Below are 19,109 nucleotides of genomic sequence, written 5' to 3'. Positions count from 1 at the left end.
AGAGTAAGACTCTGTCTCAAAAAATATATATATAAATAAAATTAAAGAAATAAAGATGTCACCACTAACATCATTGGATTGTTGTGAGGATAAAATGTGATCACATAAAAAGTACTCAGCACAATGCCTGGCACAAAGCACCAGGATGGGGCTTACTAAATAACTGCTGAATGAATGACAATTTTGCTTTTTTCAAAAATTGCTCAGTTTATTTAAATTGTTCAAATATGCATTATTGAGAAATCTGGAACTATAAATTTCAAGTAACCCAACTCTAAATCACTTCACTCTATACCACTAGATAATTCCTAGCATAAGCAGAAGTGAGAAGAAACTGAGCAGAAAAGAAAGGTACTCAAATAGGCTTTTTATAATGTGAGGTCATGAGGTCATAAAGTCATAAATCAGTCCCTTGTTAATTCATTCTTTGTTAAAGCAGCATCTTCTAATTGATCTTTATGGCTTGTTGTTGGCAGAATAATGGCCTGATTATTCAATGTATCAATCTCCTAATCCTCAGAACCTGTGAATATTTTAGGTAATATGGCAAATAATTCAAGTTGCAGATTGAATTAAGGTTGTTTATCAGCTGAGCTGGGAAATTATCCTAAATTATCCACGTAGGCCCGATGTAATCACTAGGGTCCTTATAAGTAGAAGACGCAGGAAAAACAAAAATCAAACAAAACAAAAACATTAGCGTGATACAACGTGAGAAAGACTTGACCAGCCATTGCTGGATTTAAAGACGGAATGGTGCCACAAGCCACAGAATGTGGGCAGCCTTTATAAACTGGCCAAGAAAATGGATTATCCCCCAGAGCTTCTAGAAAGGACTGCAGCCCTGCTGACATCTTGATTTTAGTCCAGTGAGATCCAGTTCAGACTTCTGATCTCCAGAACTGTAAGATAATAAATATGTGTTGTTCTAAGACACCTAAGTTTGTGATAACTTATTACAACAGCAATAGAAACTGATACATGGTTGTAGGTTCCTTCTAGCTTCAATATCCCCATATTCCAAGGTGACAGATGGTAGTATGGGCCCCAGAGTCCCGCCTCCTATCTTTGAATCCTTGCTTTGCCACTATCTGTAAGACTCTGAGCAAGCCATTTAACCATCCTATGCTTCATGTCCTTATCTGTAAAAGCAGTAGATGATAAAATCTAACTCAGACTTATTGTGAAGATTAAATGAGAAAATATATGTAAAGCCATGAACTTGAGTATAATTGCTCAAAAGCAGTTAAGGCTTTGTATAAATCTTCAAAGGAAAACTTGTCAGTTCATATCAAAGCTTTGAAAATGTATATTTGCCTTATTTTCCAGGAATCTAATCATGGTTATACACAACAATGTATCTATAATGATGCTTATCATACTGTCAAAGAAGAATAAACAATTATGGCACTTCCATATTATGAAACATTATGCAGTCATTAAAATGATGTATGTCTTCCGATTAGGGCCAAGATGGAGTAATAGGGACCAGATTTATTCTCATGCTTGAAACAACTGAAAAACAAGGCAAAATATATGAAACAATAGTTTTTAGATATTGTACATCAGGCAGCCCAGGACAGCAATCCCTGAGAGAAAGGAGACAAGAGAACTAAGACCTACTATTGCCCCAGCTTACTGCAAACTGCAGAATAGAACAGGGAGTGCAGGTAAAATCTGGCAGGCTCCCTGAGTTGGAGATAGAACTTGAAGCCAAGAACCCAAGGTAACTGGTTTATATGGCAAAGTTCCAGAGAGGAGAGAGTTCCACAGAGAAAGACCTCCAGAGATGCCCTTTTAAAGGTTCTAGATGAGTAGTGATCAGCAATTGTCTGTGAAAAGATTACCCAAAACCCAGAAAAAAATCAGCATGTTCCCATTAGCCACAGTAAAAAACTTTAACTGTCATCAGGTAGAGGACTCACAAGGCTATTGTGTCAGTAGGGGAGTAAAATTAGCCCTATACAAAAGATTGCGCTGGTCTGGGCTAAAAAAGCTTAAAAGTGTATTTCAAAAGGACAAAATGATTTCCAAGTACTTAACTGCATCCCAGAACAAAACTTAAGAATATTTAGAGGAATACAAAATTTCCCATTACTCAAGAAGGTGAAATTCACATCTGGCATTTATTCAAACATTATCGGGTATGCAAAGGAGTTCAAAGCAAGCCCAGGCAACAAAGTAAGACTGCATCTCTAGAAAAAATAAAATGAAATTTCTGGGCATGGTGGCACGTGCCTGTGGTCCCAACTACTTGGGAGGCTGAGATGGGAGAACTGCTTGAGCCCAGGACATTGAAGCTGCAGAGAGCCATGATCACGCCACTGCACTCCAGCCTGGGTGACAGAGTGAGGTTCTGTCTTAAAAATTAATTAATTAATACATAAATAGGTTAAAAGTACAAGGACAGAAAAAGATATACCATGTTAATATAAACACAAAACAGAAATGACTACATTAGTATCAGACAAAGTAGGTAACAGAGCAAAGAATACATGCAAAGCCACTAATAGAAGCCATAGAAACAAGTCTAAATAAATGTAAACAAATGTAAAACATATAAAAGAAACAAGTCTAAATAAATGTAAATAAATTTGAAACATACAAATTATGTACTCTGATTACAATGGAATTAAATTAGAAAGGTCTCTAGAAAGCAAATATAATTAAATAACACATTTCCTTCCTTTTTGGTTTTTGAGACAGGGTTTCACTCCATCAACCAGGCTGGACTGCAGTCTGTAGTGGCATGATCTTGGTTCACTGCAGCCTCAACATCCTGGGCTCAAGTGATCCTCTCACCTCAGCAACCTGAGGAGCTGGGACTACAGGTGCATGCCACCAAACCCAGCTAATTTTTGTATTTTTTTGTAGAGAGTGGGTTTTGCCATGTTGCCCAGGCTAAATAACACATTTCAAAATAATCCATGGACCGAAGAAGAAATTAAAGGGGGAATTCAAAACTTAAAATAGGAATTCAAAACTATCTTGAATAACTGAATAAAAATGAAACATAATACAAATCTGTGGGATGCAGTTAAAACAACACTTAATGGGAAATGTATAGCATCAAATGCCTATAACAGAATAAGAAGAAAGATCTTAATGATGTTAGCTTCCACATTAGAAAAATAACAAATTTGCTGGGTGCGGTGGCTCACACCTGTAATCTCAGCACTTTGGGAGGACGAGGCGGGTGGATCATGAGGTCAGGAGATCAAGACCATCCTGGCTAACACGGTGAAACCCCGTCTCTACTAAAAATACAAAAAATTAGCCGGGCATGGTGGCGGGCATCCGTACTCCCAGCTACTCTGGAGGCTGAGGCAGGAGAATGGTGTGAATCCGGGAGGCAGAGCTTGCAGTGAGCTGAGATCGTGCCACTGCACTCCAGCCTGAGTGACAGAGCAAGACTCCATCTTAAAAAAATAAATAAAATTAAGTAAATTAAATGCAAAGCAAAAGAAAGAAATAATGAAGATAGCATAAATCCGTTAACTATATAGCAGAAAAATGAGAAAACCCAATGAAATTCCATAAAACTGGTAAACCTATAGCCATACTTATTAGGAAGAAAAGGAGACACTAATTACCATTATCAGAAACGTACATAATTAATTGTATAGATACTCAAAGGCTGGAAATGTTATGAAAAACATTATACTGATAAATTTAACAGCTTGAATGAAAGGAGAAAAATATCTTGAAAAGCATGAACTACCAAAAACTCACTCAAAAAGACACAGATAACCTAAGGAGACCTACACCTATTAAAGAAATTAAATTTATAATTAAAAATATTCCCATCTAGAAAATTTCTGAATAGCTTCAATGGTGAACTGTACCAACATTTAAGAAAAACACAGAACTTCTACATGAAAACATAAGAGAAAATCTTCACTGACCTTGGGCAGGCATAGATTTCTTAAATACGAAACAAAACACAATTTTATTTTTAAAAAGAAGTAATGAACTAGACTTCATCAAAATTAACAACTTTTGCCCTTCAAAACACACTGTTAAGAAAAAAAAAGGCAAGCCACAGACTGGGAGAAAATATATCTGCAAAACAGATATCTGACAACTAGAATATTACAACACAATAACAAGTCAAACAACCCAATTTTGTAAGTGGGCAAAAAATTTAAACAGGGACTTCACCAAAGGATATATATGGATAGAAATAAGCACATGAAAAAAATGTTCAATATCATGAATCATTAAGGAAATACAAATTAAAACCACAATCAGATACCACTATCTCCACCTATCAGTATGGCTAAAATTAAAAACAGTGACCATATCAGATCAAGCACTGACAACGATGTGGAGCGAATGGAACTCTTAGACACTGTTAGAGGAAATGTAAAATGGTACAATCTCTTTAGAAAAATATTTTCCTAGTTTCGTAAAAAGTTAAATATACACCTATTAAAAACCCAGCCATTGCCAGGTATTTACCCAATGGAAATAAAAACATATGTCTTCACAAGACTACACAAAAATGTTCATAGCATCTTCATTGATAATAACCCCAAACGGGAAATCATATACATCATCAGGTGAATGAACAAATTATAGTAGATCCATATAATGAAATATTATTTTAACAATAAAAGGGAATGAAATATTTTACTTGCAATGACTGGGTGAACCTCAAAATAATTGTGTTGAGTAAAAGAAGCCATACAAACTGTACATACTATTGAATCCATTTATATATAAATTCCAGAAAATGGAAATATAGTGACAGAAATCAGATCAGTGGTTGTCTGGGTGCAGGGAGGAGGAGATGGAAGGAATTACAAAGAGGCAATAGTGAACTTTTGGGGGTAATGAGTATGTTCTGTATTTTCACTGTGATATTAATTTCACTGGTATATACATATGTCAAAATTTACCCAATTCTATACTTTAAATATGTTCTGTTTATTATATGTCAATTTTACCTCCATAAAGCTGAAAATTTGATATAGAAAACAAATAGGTAAATGGTTATGGAGTACAAAACTAAAAGCATATATCCCCAAAACATAAAAAGTGATTATTTCTAATTGGTGGGATGAGGGGGTACTTTCCTGCTGTGTGTGTGTGTGTGTGTGTGTGTGTGTGTGTGTGTGTGTGTGGTTTTGTTTGTTTTGAGATAGGGTCTCCCTCTGTCACCTGCAACCTCTGTCTCCTGGGCTCAAGCAATCCTCCAACTCAGCCTCCTGAGCAGCTGGGACTGCAGGTGCGCATCACCACACTTGGCTACATTTTTTGGTAGTTTTTGTAGAGACGGGGTTTTGCCATTTTGCTCAGGCTCGTCTCGAACGCCTCGGCTCAAGTGATCACCTGCCTCGGCCTCCCAAAGTGCTAGTATTATAAGCATGAGCCACAGTGTCTGGTCGTTTTGTGCTTTCTAAACTGTTTCCTGAATACTTTCAGTGGACATGTATTACTTTTGTAGTTGTCATATGTCTATCTCTTTTCAAACACTAGGCAGTCAATAGAAACTTCAACTAAATTGTTTTTATTTTTATTTTTATTTTTTTTTTGAGACAGAGTCTCGCTCTGTTGCCCAGGCTGGAGTGTAGTGGCGTGATCTCGGCTCACTGCAAGCTCTGCCTCCCAGGTTCACACCATTCTCCTGCCTCAGCCTCCGAAGTAGCTGGGACTACAGGTGCCCGCCACCATGCCCAGCTAATTTTTTTGTATTTTTTAGTGGAGACGGGGTTTCACCGTGTTAGCCAGGATAGTCTCGATCTCCTGACCTCATGATCCACTCACCTCGGCCTCCCAAAGTGCTAGGATTACAGGCATGGGCCACCACACCCGGCCTAAATTGTTTTTATTAATAGATTTAAAATATGCCAATCCTCAAAGGAGAAACACTAAAGTATAACTGATATTTTAGTATCTATCAACAATTATTATATATATTATCTGTGTCTATACTGCTGCCTTAATACACATTATTTTAGAGATTCATGCATTGGGACTACTTTTTGTTATGCATATTTGTTACATGGGCCTTACTTCCTTCATGAGTTGCCAAAAAAAGCAGAATGCCTAATATAGTGTATTATTTATGATAAGTGTTCCAAAAACTTTCTGAATTCATCTATAATATCCTATTGACAAAGCTGTCTTAGAATATCAGTGCTTAGCACATAGTATGTTCTCAAAAATTTGTATCCAACTTAAAAAACATAAACCCCTTTATTTAATATCAGTTTAACTTAAATAAAATACTAAGTAAGGGCCTAAACAAAATCAGAGATGTTGACAAAGCACCTGTGAAATTCAATCAGAATTTCTGGAATTTGTTCATATAACCACAAGCTTCCAACACACACACACACACACACACACATAACACACACACACATGAAATTACAAAATACTAGTACTCCAAGATACATTTTAAAAGGTCAATCAAAAAGCAAATGAGCTCCTTGAAGAAATGGCTCATTCCAGGTCTAAGGCAGGGTAATTACAAAGTTCTTGCACCAGAAGTACTTAAAGATTAATGAGCATCTGTTAAAACAGCACAGAGTTGGCTTGACAGGGCTTCCTCTGGCCAAATATTCAAAAAGAATAATGATGGCAATCGGTTACAACATTGATTTTTAACACACTAATTTTTATAACACATTTTTTATAAACACATTTTTATAACACATTATAGTACACTGATTTTTAACACACTGATTTTTACAACTGATTTTAAAAAAAATCCATGAATCTAACTCTTTTATATAAAAATCCCCGTGATTAATTACAAAGGTGAAAAGATACCTATACTGAGAAAACCAAGCATCACCAATAATGGGACAAACTAACATCGTGTGTCTTAATGTGATCCAATAGCTATCATAGATACAGCATTCTCACCAAAAAAAAAAAAAAAAAACTGCTTAACCTGAACTATGAATAACCAAACAAATACAGGTAACTGGCTTGTACCTGTACTTCAAGAAAATGTCATGTTAGGATGGAACAACAGAAAGGACAGGGAACACTTGTATTAGATTAAAGGAGATTAAACAGACATAACAACTAAATGTAATGCCTGACCCTTGATTGGATCCTAAAATTTAAACGAAATATCTCTCTAAAGAATATTATTGAGACCAGTTAAAAATTTTGAATTTGGACTATATAGTATATAATGTTATTTTATGTTATATTTCTTGGTTGTGGTAAAAAGTCTTGTATTCATGGAGGCGAATGTTCCCATTCTAAGGGGAGTCATGTTAAAATATTTAGGGGCAACATCTCCATGATGTCTACAACTTACTGTCAAATGGTTCAGCCAAAGAAAAATTAGAAATAAAAACAGTATGAGAAAGCAAATGTAGCAAAATAATTAACAATTAGTGAATATATGTAAAGGGTACTGTTCTTTCACCTTTCCGATAAGTTGAAATTTTTTCAAAATAAAAGATCAGAAAAAATGAGACTTTCAATACAGATATTTTAAAGAAATTCATAATATTGACATTTCTGATACTGTTTAAGCTGACTTGGAGCTACCTTTTTTCTTGTAACATAACAAAAATACCAGTTGAGATCTAGCCTTAAAGTCCTCTTTAGCCAGGAGCCATGGCTCATGCTTGTAATTCCAGTGCTTTGGGAGGTCAAGGTGGGGCTGCTCGAGGCCAGGAGTTCAAGACTGTCCTGGGCAACACAGCGAGATCCATCTCTACAAAAAAATTTTATTTTATTTAGTTATATGTTTTGAGACAGGGTCTCATCTGTCACCCAGGCTGGAGTGCAGGGCATGATATCAGATCACTGTGGCTTTGACCTCCTATGCTCAAGTGATCCTCCCATCTCAGCCTCCCGAGTAACCGGGACTACAGGCATGCACCACAACACCCAGCTAATTTTGTATTTTTAGTAGAGACAGGGTTTCACCATGAGGCTCAGGCTGGTTTCAAAACTCTTGAGCTCAAGTGACCTGTCCACTTCAGCCTCCCAAAGTGCTGGTGCTCCCAAAGCACCATGCCTGGTGACTCACAGCTATAATTTAAAAATTTTAAAATTAGCCAGGTGTGGTGGCCCATGCCTGCAGTTCTAGCTACTCAGGAGGCTGAGGTGGGAAGATCTCTTGAACCCAGGAGTTCAAGGCTACAGTGTGCTGTGATTGCACCATTGTACTCCAGCCTGGGTAACAGAGCCAGACCCTGTCTGCCCCTCCACTCCCAAAAATAGTCTCTTTATATTTGTACTTTTAGTTCTTAGCACAATACCTGATAGGTTGGTGCAAAATAATTGCAATTTTTGCCACTGAAAGTTTTGCACCAACCTAATACATAACAGGTGCTCTATGAACGTTTGCTTTTTTTGCTGCTGTGAGTAAAAGGCAGTTAGGTACCATAGAATGCATAATAAATTTAGAGCCAAGTTTCTACTAAACCATTAGTAGCTATCTACATTAGAGGTCACTTTCCTTCTCAACACCTCAAATCTGTAAATTCCATGAAATAATACCAACTTTTATATTAATATATCTATATATATTCCAATGTACTACTAAAAAACTCAAATAATGTGGGTAAAATAACTTTTAAAAATATTGTGCAGGCTGGGTGCGGTGGCTCACGCCTGTAATCTCAGCACTTTGGGAGGCCAAAGCAGGTGGATCCCCTGAGGTCAGGAGTTCAAGACCAGCCTGACCAACAAGGTGAAAACCCCGTCTCTGTTAAAAATACAAAAATTAGCTGGGCGTGGTGGCAGGCACCTGTAGTCCCAGCTACTTGGGAGGCTGAGACAGGAGAATTGTTCGAACCCAGGAGGCGGAGGTTGCAATGAGCTGAGATCGTGCCACTGCACTCCAGCCTAGGGGATGGAGGGAGACTCCGTCTCAAAAAAATAAATTAATTAATTAATAAATAAAGCAAATGTTATTACTATTTCTAATTCTAATTATACTCAATGTTTCCTATATTATTTTTAAAAACTACTTCCAAAATCTTACTTTCACTTAATGTAATTGGGGGGAAAATCCTAGGAAATTTATCTTACAATATAATCTAAGAATATCTGTCTAAGTGACCAATAATCCTTTTTTTTTAACAAAAATCTCATAAAAGTTGAATGCTATAGCACATTTTTGTAAGAGTTTTGCAATAATTTGTAATAAATATAGGTAGAATAGAAACTAAAAAGAGAATGGTCCACTTTCTTGGCACTGTCATTTACAAAAGCAATTGGACCTTAGATAGCTATATATGATATGTATATATGATACACATTATATTATGTATATAATATGTATTTGAAGAATCAGATAATTACAGATTGTCAAATGCCATGAAACACCTTCTTTAAGTAGAATGAAAATTAATTCTTTGTTTGTAAATTACTCATTACAAATCACTAAGCTAGAGGGCTAAGAGAGTGCTAGAAACCACTGTCAACTGGAAATGAATCAGAAATGAAAAGAGAACATCTCTGAAATAATAATATAGAACAATAGGAAAGTAGGACAATTTTCTCTTAATTATCTCTGCAACCTCAGTGCCTGGCATAGTTTCTTACATATGGCAGACATCTAATAAATACTGAACAAATAGAAGAGCTAAAAAGGCAACATTTCTAAAACACAGATGTTATTTAAAATTCGGTCATTCACATGTATATACAATTTATACCTACATTTGACAAGGTACAGTAAAGTTACATTTTTAAACACTAAACACAGAGATAAAAAATTTAGACATTAAAATTGACACATACAAAACTAAAAATTATTTCTCAATAATCAAAGACAACCAGGTACAATTGTATTTTATAATATGGCCTATTAAATATGCATCTGTCCATAGTGTGGGTACTGCTGTCACTTCTGATCACCTTTGAACACTACACAGTTTGATCTATGAAAGGAACATGATAACTATTTATGTGACAGCAAGCAAGTCATGATCTTTCTAACCCTGTTTATTCTTTGCATATGAGGATAGAGTAAAACCATGTCCAGGTCAAAAATTCTATGAATCCATGAAATGGTCAATGTAAACCTGTACTGTTTTCAGGCATACAAACACATACCTATGTAGGAAAAACAGCTCTCAAAGATTATCCTCTTTCCATAATTTGTAAGGTATTCCTTGCATAGTAAATGTGCAAAGTATTTGCATAGCTGACCAAAGCAAATGACCAGATTTTATTTAACAAAAACTGCAGTCCATGCTTCCTAACTATATCCACACCATATTGTATTAAAACATTTCCTTAATTTAAAATCATTTCAGTCCAATTACCCAAATAGAGAAACCTTGTCATCCATACTTAAGTATTTCAAAATAGCTTTGTATTAATGTTACAATAATAGGAACAAATTTGATGACTCTGTAGGTCCTAACAAATTATCTTATATTTCATATATCAATAATGATAAATAAGTGACTGAGTAGTCCTAAGGTATCTGGTAATGTACCTCCTAAATACAATTAAATACAACAAAATTTTGTGAGACCTATTTTGAAGTTTGGCTTCAGTCTCACATTCTTCATATACTGCACTAATCCACAAATTTCTCACCAACAGCTGGGTTTTCCATACTCCTGGAATTTATTTTCTGTTCACCTCTTACCCTTAAGTATGCATGCTAGAGGTCAATAGCCTTAAAGCTAATGTTAACAACAGGAATTTCTGTTACTCTGATTCCTGACAGGCAGTACAAAGCTTAACTCTTCTACAATATACTACATCGTTTAATAACTAGGATGTATTTCAGGACTAGCTAATATTCTATAATTTCCCAGTTAAAATAGAACATTTTAATACAGAAGATCTGACAGAAATAACAAAATCAAGAACTAGTCCACTTTAAGTGAAAAAACAACTGAAAGAAATTCCTAGACAGAATTTCTATTTTATGCTTTGGCTTAGTCAGACAATTAGGAATTTTGAAACTTTTATAAGTAATACCATGCCAAAGGCATAAAGATTTAAACAAATTCTGAAAAATAGAGGGATGGTACCTTATAAAAGTTTTAATTATTCAAGGAGACAATCTAAATATTTTATAAGTCATTTTTCTTCTTTTTGCTTAGGGCAAAAGTAGAGTGACAAGTTTTTTAATTGTGCATATATCTGATGCTTTTTTGACTTAGGAAAAGGTACCATTTTTTAAAATAGCATGCTACAACTAAAGTACCTTAGGAAAAAAAAACAGCAAATAGCTTGGGTGTGAGCAAACTACAGCAAATTCTTTGCTTTAGTTTTATATAGGTTTTCCTCTCTTTTATAATAACTAATATATATAAAATTAACTCTTTCTGCTTAAGATGATTTTCAAATATCTAATGTATTTCAATCGAATACATTAAGTTAGGGTAATTCCTGGAGGTATTAAGAATAACTGTCAAAAATGTAAACATATGAGACCTCCCTTTAAAATTATTTTCATCTTGTTCTAACAGAGCATTCTACCACCACCACCATTACCTTCTGGGGTGGGGGGAATGAAAAGATCCATGTAATTAAAGTTTTTGAGTCTTGCTAAAATATATTCCATCTATCTGGAAAATTTATTCATCTATAACAAATAATTTCCTGACATAATTGGATAGTGGAGGACTTGTCATGTGTTTACCTTTCTTCATCTTTTGTAATTGCCACTCAGGAGCTAAATAGGCAATATGAATGTTATATCCTATAATAAAACCTAAAATTACAACCATAGAATCTTAAGAGTTGAAATAACCTTCCAATTTAGTCCATTTTCCACCTGCTACAGAAATTCTTTCTGTGACATATCTAAGCTATTCCATCTCCCTGCTTTCAGTGAAGAGCTTTATTTCAAACTTCTTCCTTAAATTAAATGACAATCTGCTTTTCTGTGACTTCTACTTACACGGCCTAATAATGACCTCTAAAGTCCTTCAAAATATTTGAAGATAATTATTGGATTTACCTTTAGGGCATTTGTTGCTATTGTCTTACACATAATCTTATAAAAAATGTCAGAACATGGCTGGGAGTGGTGGCTCATGCCTGTAATCCCAGCATTTTGGGAGGCCGAGGTGGGCAGATCACTTGAGGTCAGAAGTTCAAGACCAACCTGGGCAACATGGAGAAACCCCGTCTGTACTAAAAATACAAAAAAGTAGCCAGGCGTGGTGATGCATGACTGTAATCCCAGCTACCTGGGAGGCTGAGGCACAAGAATCACTCGAACCCGGGAGGTAGAGGTTACAACGAGCTGAGATTGCACCACTACATTCCAGGCTGGGCGACAGAGCGAGACTGTCTCAAAAACAACAACAAACCTCCCCCCCACCACAAAAAACAAAAAACAAAGTCAGAACACTTCTTAGTTTTTTGTTGTTGTTGTTGTTGTTTGTTTTTTGAGACGGAGCCTTGCTCTATCACCCAGGCTGGAGTGCAGTGGCAAAATCCTGGCTCACGGTAGCCTCAACCTTCTGGGCTCAGGTGATCCTCCTGCCTCAGCCTCCTAAGTAGCTAGGACTACAGGTGCACACCATCACTCCCAGCTAATCAACAAAATATATATTTGTACAGTCAGGATCTCACTATGGTTTCTCAGGCTAATCTTGAATTCCCGATTTCAAGTGATCCTCTTGCCTCCATCTCCCAAAGTGCTGGGATTACAGGTGTGAGCCACCACGCCTGGCCTAGTTGAGTTTTTTGTTTGTTTTCTTTTGGCATTGGTTTTTCCTCTGCTAATAGATAAACTATTGTGAATATAGCCAGAAAACATGAGAGGCATGATCTTTGCCACTTAAAGATTCTAAAGCCAGTTTTTAATTTTTCAATGGCAGAAGTGGGAAGAAATCATTTAGTACATTATTGTTAAATATTACAATGTATTAATATGCTTTTAAGTAAAGTGAAAGTCGTTAAGGCCAGAAATAATGGAGTCAAATTGGGTTTGAATCCAGTACGGCCATTTACCGGCTGTGTGACTTGGGGTTTATTACTTAACTTCTCTGTATCTCAGTTTCCAACCATGTAAATTGAAGGAAAAAAATCATATCCAAATAAAAGGATGGTTGTGATGGATCAGTGTGATAACATATGTTAAGTATTCAGAACAGTGCTTGGCACAATGTAAATGCTATAAGTCTTACCTATTCTAATTTTTTATTACTATGCTTCTACTTTAAATTCAATTATTACAGTAATATATGCAATAAAATATGAAGATATTTTAATCACCTTGATTCAGATTTTTCCAGATCTCAGTAATAACCTTACTTTTATATGGAACTTTAGCAACATTACAATGGTTGCTAAACCATTACAAATTATTCAGCCACTCAAAATCATTTTTAGAAAAATACTTAATGCCATGGAAAATGTATGCAACATATTCATTGGAAGGTTAAAAAGCAATTTGCCAGAAAGTGTGAACTATATGATCTCAATTTTGTTTCTTAAAAATTCAAAAATATCGGCCAGGCACAGTGGCTCACGCCTGTAATCCCAGCACTTTGGGAGGCTGAGGCAGGCGGATCACCTGAGGTCGGTAGTTCAAGACCAGCCTGACCAACATGGAGAAACCTTGTCTCTACTAAAATTACAAAATTAGCCGGGTGTGGCGGCGCATTCCTGTAACCCCAGCATTTGGGAGGCTGAGGCAGGAGAATTGCTTGAAACTGGGATGTGGAGGTTGTGGTGAGCCAAGATCGCACCATTGAACTTTAGCCTGGGCAACAAAAGTGAAACTCCGTCTCAACAAAAAATAAAAAATTAAAAATATATATATGGGAAATGGCAAAAGGACAAACGAGATCTCACTGGAATCTTACAAAACAACAGCAACAGTGATTATCTTTTGGTAATAATATTACAAATGACTTATTCTTCACATTGTTTTTGATATGGACCAATTTTTTTTATAACAACCATTTATTAAATTTGTCAGGCACCTTGGTAGGCTGAGGTGGGAGGATTGCTGGAGGCCAGAAGTTTGAGTCCAGCCTGGGCAACAAAGTGAGACCTTGTCTCCACAAAAAATAAAAAAAGTTAGCCAGGCTTGGTGGCTCACTACAGGGGAGGCTCAGGCAGGAGAACTGCTTGAGTCCAGGAGATGGAGGCTGCAATGAGCCATGATCATGCCCCACTGCACTCCAGTCTGAGTGACAAAGACCCTGTCCCCCACCAAAAAAAAAAAAAAAAAAAAAAAAAAAAGCCTTACATGGGCTGCTCAAATCTATCTTTCTTTTAAAAGTTTTTTTTTAAGTTTATAAGTAATGTAAATTTCTCTATCTTCAGGAAAAGAAATAATAATTCAAGGTAATAAACAAAGTACAAAATCTATCAAAATATAAAAGGCAATAAAACATTATGTATGAGTGTATCTTAAAATTCTATTTCCTGTTTTGAATGCCAGTTCTGCCATCCCTCATAACATGTTTCGCTTACACAGAACTTTTACACTAAACTTAATTTACAAACATTGAGAGATCACACAGTGCTCCACATGTTATTTCCACTTCACAAATAAGACAAAAACTAAAGATTCTGCTATAAAGACAGCAGAAAATATTTGTTATGAGAGCAATAAAAAGTTCAGAGTATTATTCTCTCAAAATTCCTTTGCTCCAAAAATTAGAGATGATAAATAAGCTAGTATTTTCCCTATGTTATGTCTTGTACATACTTACATTTGGAAACACTTGCTATAGCTTCTCACTTTTTTTCTTTTTTCTTCCTCCTCCCAACAACCCTACTATTCTTCATCTCCCTCTGGCTTCTTTTCCCACTGTGTCCTGGCTCCTCTCTCTTTTCTAAGCAGTACAATTCTAGAGTCAAATCAGCAATATTCACTGTTGTCAACAATTGACACATACTTTAGCGTATGCTGAGATATTTGAAGTGATATCTACAATCACCCCACTATAGTTGGGAAATTTAAAAAAGCAAGGCTGGGTCAGGCACGGTGGCTCACACCTGTAATCCCAGCATTTTGGGAGGCTGAGGTGGATCACTTGAGCTCAGGAGTTCGAGACCAGCCTGGCCAACATGGCAAAACCCCATCTCTACAAAAAAATACAAAACTTAGTGGGGCATGGTGGTGCGTGCCTGTGGTGCCAGCTGCTTGGGAAGCTGAGGCGGGAGGATCGCTTAAGCCCAGGAGGCAGAGGTTGCAATAAGCTGAGATCTACTACTGCACTCCAACCAGGATGACAGAGCGAGACTATCTCAAAAAAAAAAAAAAGAAAGAAAAAAGCAAGGCTTAGAAATATTCTTTAAATATTCAACATTCTCACTAAAGCATTCTAGAATTCTAAATAGAGTGTCATCCATGGTTTTTTAAACAGTAGGTTAAAGAATGTCTTGTTTTGGCTCTAACAAAATGTACCTCAAAATTATTTTTTCATAAACTAAAAAATTATGCCACTTCATTATGTTTAAATCTGTTAACTTCTATACACATGTAGTGATGTTAATTTAGTCTAAAATGAAATTACTACAATTAAGAGAGTTAAAGAAGCCCAATAAAGAACCCAGAAAAAAATTTCTTTCCATAGAACCTATGGAAGCATCATAATAATATAAGAACTCCTTATTAATATAACATTTCAGCTATGTAGTACCATAACTATACAGAACATGCAAAAATTATATAGGTAAAAAAGTCTACGCTCTGTCAAAATTTGTCATGAATTCCACATATTAAATCATTTGCATTTCATATATTTAAGATGTATGACCTATAATTCAGTACATATAAAACTGATATGCAACATACAATAATCATAATAATCCTCTCTACCAATCCATCTCTCTTTTTCACTCTCACAATCAACAAATCCCAAATATCACTGTTTAAACTAAGAAGTAATAGGAAACTTGAGAACAGAGTTTTTTGTTTTTGTTTTTGTTTTTTTCTTTTTTTTTTGAGACAGGGTCTCACTATTACCCAGGTTGGTAAGTGGAGCAACACAATCATAGCTCACTGCAGCCTCAAACTCTCAGGCTCAACTCATCCTCCTGTCTCAACCTCCCAAAGTGTTGGGATTACAGGCATAAACCATGGCACCTGGTCGAGAACAGACTTTCTTTTCTTTTTTTGTTTTGAGACAGAGTCTTGCTCTGTTGCCCAGGCTGGAATGCAATGGCGTGATCTCGGCTCATCACAACCTCAGCCTCCCGGGTTCAAGCGATTCTCCTGCCTCAGCTTCCCAAGTAGCTGGGATTATAGGCATGGGCCACCACGCCCAGCTAATTTTTGTATTTTTAGTAGAGACGGGGTTTTGCCATGTTGGCCAGGCTGGTCTCGAACTCCTGACCTCAGGTGATCCACCCACCACGGCCTCCCAAAGTTCTGGGATTACAGGCGTGAGCCACTGCGCCTGGCCGAGAATAGACTTTCAATAAGTCAAAAAAGTATTCCAAACAAACTGCCCTTTATCAGTTTTTGGACATGTGAAAAACGAACAAGTTAACAAAACAAGAAAAAAAAACTGAAACAAAAAAGTGAGTGACTTAAAACCGTATTTATCAGTGTAGAATAAGATGATTTATGAAAGGTTGGTTAAGGTAGGTCTGAAAATAACTTCTCTCAGATGGAGTGCTCTCTATCTACATGCTAGCATTAGAGACTGCTTTAGTTACTTATAATTATCCTCCATTCATTCCAAATCTATAAAAAGGAGTCCTTACTACTTTTTAAAGCCCGGGAAACATGTTTAGAAATGCATTAATTAAAAAACAAAACAAAAACAACAAAAAAAATGAATCAAAATGATAATGTCTTAGAAGAATAAAATGTTTAAAAATAAATCAATAAGCTCTCATAATTTCAAGTATACACTGGACAAAAATGATGGGTCAAACTAGTCAGAAACCTACATACAAAGTAGACAGATGCACCTAAGTTCAATCAGTGGAAAGTTTTCCCAGGGTCCTTCTGAGATGCTTGATCTTCCTCCAGTAGAGGGAGCAAAATCACAATACTCAACTCATGTCACAAAAAGAAGGGGAGATGGAGGGTTTATAAGTGTCTTTTAAATGTTTCTACATCTCCCTAGGCATTTCAAAAAATATGCTGAAATATCATTCTGAAATAGAACTAAAGTGGCCGGGCATGGTGGCTCACGCCTGTAATGCCAGTACTTTGGGAGGTTGAGGCCGGTGGATCACCTGAGGTCAGGAGTTCAAGACCAGAGATCAGCCTGGCCAACATGCTGAAACCCTGTCTCTACTGAAAATACAAAAATTAGCTGGGCATAGTGGCACACGCCTGTAATCCCAGCTACTCAGGAGGCTGAGGGAGGAGAATCACTTGAACCTGGGAGGCAGAGGTTGCAGTGAGTGGAAATTGTGTCAGTGCACTCTAGTGGAAATTGTGTCAGTGCACTCTAGCCTGGGAGACAGAGTGAGACTCCTTCTCAAAAAAGGAAAAAAGAAATAGAACTAAAGTCAATCCAATGGGAAAGACAAAGATTTTTTCTTTTTCAAATACTTCAAGGCTTTAAAATGAAAAATGGATCCCTAAATATTTAATTTCAAGAACTTTGGTATATTTCATTGTCCACAGAATCTCACAGGTAACCAAGGTATTGAAGCATTTTATGAATCCTTAATTTAACAAGAGAATTTTTAAAAACATAAAATATTACATTAATTTTTTATTATAAAAGTAATATATTCACGACAAAATTGTAGAAAGTAAGGGAAAAACTGCACTACTTAAACCTATTTTCTTCTGGTATTTTTTTCATATGCAAATTTTCTTTTTTTCTCAGAGACAGGGTCTGATTCTAATGCCTAGACTGGCAGTGGTGTGATCATGGCTTACCTTAGCCTAGAACTCCTGGGTTTGAGCTATCTGCTCACCTCAGCCTCCTGAGTAGCTGGGACTACAGGAGTGCACCATCGTACCTGGCTAATTTTTTAAAAATGTATTTATTGTAGAGACAGTACCGTTACATGGCCCAGGTTGGCCTGGACTTCCTGGCCTCAAGAAATCCTCTCACCTCAATCTGCCAAAGTGCTGGGATTACAGGCATAAGCTAACATAACTGGTCCATATACATATTTTCATACTACTATGAAAAAAAAGTATAATTAATAGAAACACTTAAGACTGGGCAGAGTGTCTCATGTCTATAATCCCAGCACTTTGGGAGACTGAGGAGAGTGGACTGGTTGAGTACAGGAGCTCGAGATTAGCCCAGGCAACATGGCAAGATCACATCTTTACAAAAAATAGCCAGGCATGGTGGCACATGCCTATAGTCTCAGCTACCCAGGAGACTGAGGCAGGAGGATCACCTGAGCCCAGGGAGGTTGGGGCTGCAGTGAGCCCTGATGGTGCCACTGCACTTCAAACTGGGTGATAGAGTGAGACCCTGTCTCAAAAGAAAAAAAAAAAAAAAAAAAAAAAAAAAGTATTAATTTCTAACTGTATGCTAGGCATAGTCTAAGCATGTTTACGTGTTATAAATCTATTAATCCTTTCCAAAGCCCTATGAGCTGGATCCTATTATTATTTCACATTTTAAAGATGAGGAAAAAGAGACGCACAGAAATTATCTAAGTCAAAGTCACCCAACTAGTAAGTAACAGGACCCACGATTCTAAACCAGGTAGTCTGGTACCAAAGGCCACACTCTTAACCTTGCTTTACTGTGATCTTAATTTTGAATTACACTCTTTTCTCCATCATTAACATATTCTCAATGTTAGTGTTCAAAATCTTTTTAGTGCCTATGGTCTATCGTGATTACAATAATGAGCTATGCTTTTTTCAGCTGTCCCTTGTAAGTATATTAAGATAAATATCTTTGGGTATATACTTCTGCTACGTTTGGGTTATTAAAATGGAGAATTTTTATATTCTTTAATCTAGTACCAAATTGCTTTTCAAAATATTTGCATCAATTAACAAAGCCATGTAGGTACAAATCTCACCATAAATTTGCCAGCATTAAGTATTAACATTTAACATATTTTTCTAATAGGTAAAAATAAAACCATTCTAAATTGATTTTTTATTATTAAAGCTGCATATTATTCTGGTTTTGTTTACTAATTTAATTTCCTTTTTGTGAATTTCAGCTTATATGCTTTATCTAGTTATCAACTGAGGTCTTAAAAGTTTGCTAATTTATAAAGCTTTTTATAGGAATATTAACTCA

General features: G+C 36.2%; 1 protein-coding gene across 18 annotated transcripts in view; it reads right to left on the bottom strand.

The window, feature by feature from the left end:
* CHD9 (chromodomain helicase DNA binding protein 9) overlaps positions 1–19,109 on the bottom strand; it is a 275,163-nt gene that overhangs the window by 153,144 nt on the left and 102,910 nt on the right. The window lies entirely within an intron of this gene.

The sequence above is a fragment of the Pongo abelii genome, chromosome 18 (genome assembly GCF_028885655.2).
Source record: "Pongo abelii isolate AG06213 chromosome 18, NHGRI_mPonAbe1-v2.0_pri, whole genome shotgun sequence".
Taxonomy (NCBI): Eukaryota; Metazoa; Chordata; class Mammalia; order Primates; family Hominidae; genus Pongo; species Pongo abelii.
Note: the sequence above shows the minus strand (reverse complement) of the source record. Positions and strands in the feature narration are given on the sequence as shown.